Consider the following 10,513-nt stretch of genomic DNA (forward strand, 5'->3'; position numbering starts at 1 on the left):
TGAGACAGGGAAGGAGGAAGGGAATGAAAGTGAGGAGAAGTACACCAGAGGCTTCAGCTAGAGTGATCGGTAATGTGTTTCCTAAGACAGGTGGTGGGTACAGGAGATTTTGCTCTGCCTTTTGTTATCTTTCCTGACATATAGGAAACAGTGTACCGTGTCTTTCAAAGTCATGGCAGGGAATGTGGGAAGGAGTTACGCAGACACGGGCAGGGCGTGTGGAGGGCCTGCTTGACCCAGTTGACCCTGCTCTGTAATGTTGGCCCAGGGACACCAAGCCTTTGACTTCCGGCAAGCAAGAGTTCAGGCACCCCGGACCTCTACGGAAGGCCAGTCAGAGTAGGATGTACAAGGTAGAGGTAATGGAAAGACAGGTGAACATGAGCGGGAAGGTGAGGAAGGAAGGTGTGAGAGGAGTGAGTACGAAGGGAAGGTGGGAAAGGCTGCTGAAGCAGGTTCAGGGGGCAAGCGGAGGAAACTCAAACACTCCAGGGCCTCATAGGAACAGAGGAAGGGAGTATTCCCCACCTATCAGGACTGCTGAGCCCAGGGAAGCTGAGAACTGGTAGTTTCAGGGACACTATGTCAGAAAATTGGCACACTGCCAACACCTTGAGGCCTTTGTCGTGTGTCCTTTCCAGGCTTTTGGAAAATGTGATTTTACCTACACCTATATGTATTCCCAAATGACACACAGGATTGGTTTGGCTTTTTCAGTTTACAAATGTACATGCAAATCTATGCGTCGTTCTGCAACTTGCTGCATGCGGTCACGAGAGTGTTTTTGTTAACATGGACTCATGTGTTCCTTTGGACTGCTGAGTTTCAACCTACTGGATGCACGTGCCACATTGTATCCGTCCCTCCCCTTACTGAAGGAAGGGCATTTAGAGCAGTACCCGATTCTCCCTTCACCAGCATCCTTGTGCGGGTGTCCTCGTGTCCACTACACCTACCAGCGTTTCTCCAGAAGATGTATCCAGGCAGTCTGCCAGATCATTGAGGGAATGTGAGTTTTGCAGTTTTAAGCATCTCAGCTTAAAGCACGGACTCACGGACTGTGGAGCCTGACAGCCTGGTTTTGGTCCTGCTGCTGATACTGGCAAGCCAGATAACCTTGATCAAGTCACTGAACCCCTCCGTGCCTATTTCCTCACCTGGAAGAAGGTGGTCATGGTAGGTACTTCAACCTAGGACTGTCGTGAGGGTGAGTGAATATTCACCTGCAGCGCTTAGAAGAGAGCCAGGCACGTGGTAAATGTTGCATAATTTGCACTTCACAGATTCTGCCAAATTACCCTCTGAAATGGCTGCTCTCCACCTTCCCCCCTTGCACCGGCAGCGAGCAGAAGCTCTGCTTTGCTCATAACCTCTCCCGTCCTTGGAATGGTTAAACTCTTTAACTGTTGTGAACCTGGTATGTGAAAATGTATCCATGATTTTAGTTTGTACCTTCGTGATCAGTGATGGTGAGCATCTTTGGGGGGTTGGGGTGTCGTTGACCCTTGGGATTCCCACGTCCTTGAATAAACTCAGAATGGGGGTGGGGGTCTGGCAGAGGTTAGAAAGCTCTGGCCTGCCAAACCGCCATACCAATAAAGTATCATGGCACACAGCCACATGCCAAGTTGATCCCCTATTGTAAAAAAAAGAAATGAAAGGTATCCAGATCAGAAAGTAAAAATCTTAAATGACCTCTGCTTGCAGATGATATGATGTCACATATAGAAAACCCTAGACACTGCACCACAAAGCTGTTAAAACTAATACAAGAATTCAGTAAAGTTTCAGGATAGAAAAGCAACATACAAAAATCACTTGCGGTTCAGCCGGATTCTGGCAGCAGCGGCAGCGGCTCTCCTCTTCCCTGCTTCTCCTGCCATCACCCTTTCGCTTCCGGGAACATGGCCTCTGGCCTGGCTGTCTCTGATGGCGTCTTTAAGGTGTTCAGTGACATGAAGGTGCCCAAGTCTTGAACGCCAGAGGAGGTGAAGAAGCTCAAGAAGGCGGTGCTCTTCTTCCCGAGTGAAGAGGAGATCATCCTCCTAGAGCAAGGCAAGGAGGTCCTGGTAGGTGATGTGGGCCACACTGTCGACGATCTCGACGCCACCTTTGTCATGCTGCTTCCAGACACGGGCTACCACTGTGCCCTCTATGATGCGACCTGTGAGACCAAGGAGAGCAAAAAGGAGGACCCGGTGGTTATCTTTTGGGCTCCTGAGTGTGCACCCCTGAAGAGCAAAATGATTTATGCCAGCTCCAAGGACGCCATCAAGAAGAAGCCGACAGGGATCAAGCGTGAATTACCAGCAAACCGCTAGGAGAAGGTCAAGGACCTGCACTTGCTGGCAGAGAAGCTGTGGGGCAGTGCCATCATCTCCCTGGAGGGCAAGCCTTTGTGAGCCCCCTCCAGCCCCCTGCCTGGAGCATCTGGAAGCCCCAGACCTGACCCTGGGGGATGCAGGCTGCCCTCCTTCCTGCCAGACCCAAGGGGCTAGGGGAATCCCAGCAGTGGGGAGGGCAATGCCTTTACCCCAGTTGCCAAACAGCCCCCCTATCCCTGGATTTTCCTCCTCCCTCCATCCCTGATGGTTCTGGCCTTCGCAAACCGCTGTTGATCTTCTCATTCCTCTTGGGTTGAAGCAGACCAAGTCCCGTCCCACCCTCCTTGCACCCCAGTTGTGGGGAGCCTGTATTTTTTGTAAAATCACCCCTACACCTCACCTGTTCCATCCCTTCCCATGCTGCCAACTTCTAACCGCAATAGTGACTCTGTGTTTGTCTGTTTAGTTCTGTGAATAAATGGACTGTTGTGGAGAGACCCCTCCCTTTTCCCCTGGTGGCAACCACTCATGGAAGCAGGACCGAGTAAGGTACCTTCGATTAAACAGACACGCACACACAAAATGGCTCATTAAAAAAGAAAAATCACTTGGGCTTGGCACCCGTAGCACAGTGGTTAAGGTGCCAGCCACATACACCGAGGGTGGTGGTTTTGAACCCGGCCAGGGCCATCTAAGCAGCAATGACAACTGCAACCAAAAAAAAAAAAAAAAAAAAGCCGGGCATTGTGGCCGGCGTCTGTAGTCCCAGCTACTTGGGAGGCTGAGGAAAGAGAATCGCCTAAGTCCAGGAGCTGGAGGTTGCTGTGAGCTGTGACATCACGGCACTCTACCCAGGGTGATAAAGTGAGACTCTGTCTCTGAGAAAATAAAAATAGCCTGGTGTTGTGGAGGGCGCCTATAGTCCCAGCTACTCGGGAGGCTGAGGCAAGAGGACCGCCTAAGCCCAAGAGCTGGAGGTGGCTGTGAGCTGTGACACCATGGCATTCTACCCAGGGTGACAAAGTGAGACCCCGTCTCTAAAAAACAACAACAACAACAACAACAAAACACTCCCATATAGTAACAACAAACTATTCACATTTACAACAGCATGGCAAGAATAAAGCATTAGGAATAAATGTATCCAAGGAGGTGAAAGCTCCACACACTGAAATTAAAATCACAAATAAAGGGAAAGATATCCCGTGTTCATTCATGGATTGGAAGATCATTAAACTGTCCATACCACCCAAAGAGATAAACAGATTCATCGCAATCCCTATGAAAACAGCAAAGATATTTTTCACAGACGTAGAAGCCTCTGATTATTGACTGTGGGCTTCCTTGCCCATCTTCTATGGGGTGATAAGTCTAGTGGAACAGATTTCGCAAACCCTCTCTGCCAGGTGCTTCACATCCATCATCAACCCTCACCAACCCCTGAGCTAGGTGCTGTTAGATTATTTCCTCCACTTTACAGATGGAAACCGAGGCTCGGTGACATGGATCTCAGTGGAAAGAGGAAGCTGGGCTGGATGCAGCCGGAGCAGAAGAAAGACGTGGGGCTAGAGTGCAAGGCCTGGATCCCAAGACCCAACAGGCTTCCAAGGACTAATTTCGGGGGCAAACCAAGCGTCCTCGTCCCCTATTGGTTGGCGTCCGAGAGGGCCCGCGCTGGTTGGCGGGAGCTGAGGGACAGACCAATGAGAAGACAACGACGCCCACGGCGTGAGCCGTTGAAGGTGCGTGGAGGCCCGGCTGTTGTTTGAATCGTCGGCCCCGCTGCTGTTTGAATCGTCGGCCTCGCTGCTCCTGACACGCGGGGCCGGACTCTCCGGCCGTGACAAAGGTGACCGGGTCGCCATAACCCGGATCGTCCGAAGTCTCGACATGAGTTCTCCGGATGAGGTCTCTGTTTGGGTTGCCGCTGTGGGACTGGAGGGCGGGGAGTGGGCCGGCATGCGACCTGCGAGCCCCAGAGCCCCGTGGGACCCAAGACTCGGCCTCGATTTGGGGGCGCCATGGAGAGGCGAGGGCGAGGGCGCGCTGGCAGACCCCGAGGGCTTTCGGGACGAGCAGGAAGTGGCAGAGGCGGGAATGCCGGTGTTTTGGGGCCGGGAAGGCTGGCCTGACACCCTGAGCGACAAGAAGGATCTGGACTACGAGTCTGTGACCGTCGAGCCGCGGCTGAGCGACTGGGATGTCCGGGGCGTCCGCAGACTCCCATCCCCAGAGATCCGAGACCCTGAAGTGTCCACCATCTGGGCCGACCTAGAGGCAGGTCCCGGCGGCAGAGGCGCGCTTGCCGCTAGCTGCGTGGCCTCTCAGCAGGTTTCTGCCACCCCTTCTCGCCCCAGTGTGCCCCGGAGAGGCCGGGCCTGGGGGAACCCGGTGAGAAGCGCTAAGAGTAGGTTGAGCGTCAGCGTGGACCTCCCGCGGCCCTCCGTGGAAGGCGTGGTCGGGCCGCCTTCCGACCCCGAGTCCTCAGATGAGTGCAGTGAGGTACAGATGATGAGGGTGAGCATCTACCCCAAAGAAGGCCGCCGAGGCGTGCCTGACAGCCCCGAGGAATCTGGAGACACACCCAGACACTCGAATTTCCTTGTCAGGGAGAATTTCCTTCAGGTGCCAGGCTCTTTCCTGACCTCTGCTACCCGAGGACTCACCTCGGCCAAGGAAAGACAGGCCTTTGGAGAGCTGGACAGCTCTTCCTCTAGGAAAATGCCAGGCGTGCTCTGGAGGAAGGGAGAGAGCAGGCCTAGCTGCCCAGGACCTGCTGCTGCTGCTGCTGCTGCTGCTGCTGCTGTTGGGAGCAACCTACCCCGGGCCACTCCTCGGAAGAAGGTGGCCCAGGAGAAGAAGTCCCCAGGGAGTGCCTCAAAATTGGCTGTGGGGAGAGTCTTTCCTTCCTGGGGACAGAGGCTCTCGGTCGTTCCCCTGGAACCGGCCACCTTCCCCCCAATTGCTGGTGTACCTCTGTTTGGGAGGTCCCAGAGATATTCCTTGCTGTCATCGGGACCCCCCCAGTCCAAGCACAGCAGCACTGGGAAGAAATCTGCGGTGAGGAAGGCAAAGGAGTACCAGCCTGTGGTCAGGGAAGATAAGGAGCCAAAGAGAGATCCAGTCCCAAGGGCCCAAGTGAGTAGGCCGTCTCTCCCCTGTCTCCCCACACTTCCCCTGCCCCGGGCACACACATCACTACTCTGTCCTTGCTCAGGGGTTGTCCGTGGGAGTCCACGGTCATTAGGAGGCCCAATCGGGATCATCTTAGTAGGGGCACACATTAAGGGAGCGCTTGGTATGGTTCGGGCACTGTTCTTGACACTTTGCATGCTTCCTGCCTCCTCCCCAGAGAGGGGCTGGGATGGAAGGCAGGGCTGGAAGTTGGTTTGGATTGGAGGGTTCCTTAAAGTTCGGGCTGCAAAGCTTGGGTTGTCCAGACTCATCAGCCTCCTAGCTCCTCCTTCCTAGCTGTTCCTCAAGCCTGCCTGGCAGTGGGCCTGGACTGTCTGAGCGTCCCCATTGTTTTCCCTGGCTTGGTGCTGCCTCCTGGCCTGGGGCTGACTGAGGACGAAAGGTTGCAGCCTCTGTATTTCCCTCCTTATTCCCCACCTCACCCCAGCCCCTGCACATGCATGCTCACACTCACACACCCTAGGCCAACTCTGAGAAATTTTTGCTTCAGCTTCCAACACACAGGCTAGGGCCACCTTGCCTGTGGGTGCATCGTGGAGAACTCAGCAGTGGCAACCCCAACACCGGAGCCCCCCAAGTTCCAGGAAACTCACAGGTCTCGGCCTTGAGCCAGGGAGGCATCATGCCCAGAGGCCCTTCATCCTCCAGTGAGTCTTGTGGGTTTGCTAGGATGGAGGGGAGAGGGGTCGAGAAGGGAAACCTCTGGCTGTGTCACTTCCGGGGATCAGCCTTCCTCCTGGGCTTCCCTGCCTACCCATGCAGCTCTCCCACAGAAAACGGGGTGTCGACGGGGCTGTTGTGGTGTTTGTGGGCTGGGGGTGATTTGTAGCAGCACCCCAAACTCGTGACACCAGAAGTAGAATCTCCACAGTACAGAGCCTTTTCTGTTAAGTCCTGTTCAATCACGTTGCGCCTCCCAGGGGCTGGCTGTGGCTGCAGCTCTTCTAGTTTAAGACCCAGAGCCACAACCCCAGGGGGCCACAGGCGCAGAGGGGCTCACACTAGGGAGCAGGGAAGGCAGGCCCAGAGAGAAGGTTGGTGCTACTGGGCAGAGTAGGGCCCTCTTCTTGCCAGCAGAGGGTGCTGCTGCCTCACTTTAGACCCCGCTAGGCCCTTTCCCACTTCACTGTGAGACTTGGAAGCTGGATTTTGTGTTCTTTCAGGTGACCAGGAACCACCTGTCCAGACCCCAAGACTGGAAAGGCAGCAGCAGCCTCCAGGAGCACAGGGCTGTCCTCGGGTAATGCCTTGTCTGGCTCCTAGAAACCCAGGTCCTAACTAGGTGGTGGGGAACATATCCAGGTTAAACTGGCTTCTGTGTCCCCTGCCCCTTTCCTCACCCCGCGGAGAGAGAGAGGGCGCCTCCTTTCCACTGAGGATTCCTAGCCAGTCTAGCCACTGGACTGTGGGCAGTGGGGACATGCAAGGGCTGGGGTGGGGGCGGGAAGGATGAGGAGTTAGGAGGCCAGAGTGTACTAATAATGTCTCTTCTTCCTGTGTCTGCTGGGTTAGTGTCTGCTGCTACAGAGAGAAATAGATGACCTTAAGGAGCAACTAGGTATGAGGAACCCCTGGCTGGGGCAGGGGAAGGGACAGACCAAGACCACAGTGTCTTACTGCGGGTGCTGGGGACACAGGGAAGGGCTGGGCTACAGGTGCAGGCGCATCTCTGGGACTGACGTTTCCGTTGGGAGGAGGACCAAGCGGGCCTGGCCCTGGAGCCTGCTGTGCATTTACTAGAGCTGCGGGTGTGCACGAATAGCAGTGTATCCGCTGAACCCCATGTGCACTTTGTCAACAAATCCCAGAGATCTCCTTCCCTTAGCACGTTTAGAGTTACCTCGTTTGTTTTCCCTTTCCCTGCTTGGCATGGCGCCTACGGGTTTTGTTGTTGTTTACTTGCTTATTTGTCTTTTTAACACGTTCCGAACAGTCCTGGTATGCCCCAGTGTTTGAGAAACACTGGTACATTTTGTTCACGTTTAGAAGAAGTTTCCACATTTAATTCAGGTGTTGGGTGGGAGAGTCAGTCCCAGGGCTGCCCGGACAGGGGCTGCTGAGGTTTCAGGTTGCAGGGACAGGCGGTTCCCCGTGGGGGAAGGGGGATGGGTTTCTGTCTCCCTACATCTGGAGTGCCCCGTCATGCCTCTCTATTCCAGTGGCCATGCGGTGCCTCGTTGACAGGTTCCAGACCCTTTGAAGTGAGTGTTACACATACCACACCCCTTCCGCTACCCCTTCCCGCAAAGCTGGCTGCTTAGGAGGGCAGTGGGCCGGCCCTGGCTTGTGGCCCTCGGACCCTGCCCGACTCTGCTCTGTTTGACAGGTGGGACCCAGCATCATGTACGAGACAAACAGCTGGTAGCTTTGGAGCCCAGGAGCTGCGACCGTGCTGTTTCCCTCCGTTTCTTCTTCTGCCAGGGCTTCCTCTCTTCTGCTGCTTTTGCCCTCACCCCACCTCAGTTTACAGTGATTTCAAATTAAAAGTGGTTCTCATGTTCTCCAGCTCTGTGGTCGGCCCTGTTTCTACAGGGAGGGGCTGTTGTGAGGAAGGAGAGGGGAGGGCAGGGGTGGGGTGGGGAACTGCTCCATTCGGGAGCATTTTAAGAGCCCTTGTACCCCTGGCATGCTGTGGTCGGCCCTCTCCCTGCGGGGCATCTGGGCCAGGCTGCGGGCGGTGGCAGCCCTGCACTCAGGCTCACCGTGGTGCCCTGGGTCTAGGCTCTGTGGGAGCCCTACCCAGCCACGTTAAAATTTCTTCCCTTTCCACTGCAAACTAGTACAACCTTTCTGGAAGGAAGTATGGAGAAACCTCAAAGCACTCAGGCTAGACCTCCCGTTTGATCCTGCAATCCCATTACTGGGCATCTACCCAGAAGGAAAAAAGTCCTTTTATCATAAGGACACTTGTACTAGACTGTTTATTGCAGCTCAATTTACAATCGCCAAAATGTGGAATCGGCCTAAATGCCCACCAACCCAGGAATGGATTAACAAGCTGTGGTATATGTATACCATGGAATACTATTCAACCATTAAAAAAATGGAGACTTTACATCCTTCGTATTAACCTGGATGGAAGTGGAAGACATTATTCTTAGTAAAGCATCACAAGAATGGAGAAGCATGAATCCTATGTACTCAATTTTGATATGAGGACAATTAATGACAATTAAGGTTATGGGGGGGAAGCAGAAAGAGGGACGGAGGGAGGGGGGTGGGGCCTTGGTGTGTGTCACACTTTATGGGGGCAAGACATGATTGCAAGAGGGACTTTACCTAACAATTGCAATCAGTGTAACCTGGCTTATTGTACCCTCAATGAATCCCCAACTATAAAAAAAAAAAAAAAAAAATTTCTTCCCTTTCCCCTGCGGGTCCTGCTCATGGTCCCTCCTAAAGTCCTCCTATTTGCGGGTCTTACGGTTCCCACTTTTCACCGCTATTCCCCCCTCCCCTTCAGCCGGAACTAATTGACCCCCTTCCAGAGTCCCAACCCCTCTCTCCCTTCCTCATTTGGTTCATTCGCTGTCCTGGTTCTCCCCTCTCTCCCTTCTTTTCCACCATGAGTATCCTTGATCTCTCCATGGCTTATCTTGGTAAGGGTTATTTATTAAACACCAGTTATTAATACGTTAAGAGAAAGTGAGTGATTCTTGGAAAAGACAAGACAGCATTTACCTCTGCAGAGATTGGGAGAGGGAATTGATTAGGTTAGGGCACACAGGTGGCTTCCACGCTGCCAGTGTTTTGCTTCTTAGTCTGTGTGGTAGTGACAGGGACTTCAACATTGCACAACCACAGGGCGCTGTTCACTCTTGAGTCAGGTGAATAGTGCCCTCTGGAATCATGCAGGTGTAGTTCACATGGCCACCCTGGCAGCCACAAACGTGCACTGGATTTTTGCTTCGTCATTAGAGGAAACGGATGAGAAATGTGGATGGGAAAGGAGGAGTTCTTGCCATGGAGAATCAGGACAGACGCACATGAAGTTATCAAAGTTCAGCTGGGAGTTTGTGACAGCAGACAGTGAAATCCATGGTGGTTACTCACCACGACAACTGATACTTCAGCCATCATCTCATATAACCACTTGCTGTGTGCTGGGCCTCTGCCACAGCCAAGGAGGCCACCCTTGCTGCCTCTTGCTCACTGGCTTGCCCAGTCACAGGCCTTCATCCATAGCTGAAGTCAGAAGAGGAGATGATTTTATGTGCCTGCAGAGTCTAAGGTCATATTTGGAAATGAGCATTTGGGAGCCCTGGCACCTGGTAGAGGTGGGATTTTGCTCAGGGATCCTCTATTATAGCTAAATCACAGGCAGGAATGCAGCTCAGCAAGTCTCTAGAGCCCACTCTGAGCTTAGGAGTGGCCCAGAGCCCACTCTGAGCTGAGGAGCCGCACAGGGCAGGGTGGGGTCCAGGGCTCTCCAGGCGAGCCCCACATCCCTGTTGTTGGGAGAGGAAGCTTGAGGGAACAGCAAAAGGTGGCATTGAATGAGGGGCTCTGGGGCCCAGTTGGACTACTCTAATGTGAGCCTCACATCCAGAAACTGACTTCCCCAGTAATGGAAGCCTCAGCCCACCACAGCCTATTGGGTGTACATTAAGCAAGGGTCCTGAAACTGCGGCCCGCGGGCCACATGAGGCAGCGTGATTGTGTTTGTTCCCATTTAGTTTTTTTTTACTTCAAAATAAGATATGTGTAATGTGCATAGGAATTTGTTCATAGTTGTTGTTTTTTTTTATTGTTGGGGATTCATTGAGGGTACAATAAGCCAGGTTACACTGATTGCAATTGTTAGGCAAAGTCCCTCTTGCAATCATGTCTTCCCCATAAAGTGTGACACACACCAAGGCCCCACCCCCCTCCCTCCGTCCCTCTTTCTGCTTTTCCTCAGTTTTTTTTTTTTTTTTAAACTATAATCTGGCCCTCCAACAGTCTGAGGGACAGTGAACTGGTCCCCCGTTTAAAAAGTTTGAGAACACCTGCAT

General features: G+C 53.4%; 1 pseudogene; it reads left to right on the forward strand.

Annotated features, from left to right (window-relative positions):
* The first annotated feature begins 1,904 nt into the window (after positions 1-1,904).
* Positions 1,905-2,402, forward strand: LOC128578472 (cofilin-1-like; annotated as a pseudogene).
* Positions 2,403-10,513: the final 8,111 nt, after the last annotated feature.

The sequence above is a fragment of the Nycticebus coucang genome, chromosome X, assembly GCF_027406575.1.
Source record: "Nycticebus coucang isolate mNycCou1 chromosome X, mNycCou1.pri, whole genome shotgun sequence".
Taxonomy (NCBI): Eukaryota; Metazoa; Chordata; class Mammalia; order Primates; family Lorisidae; genus Nycticebus; species Nycticebus coucang.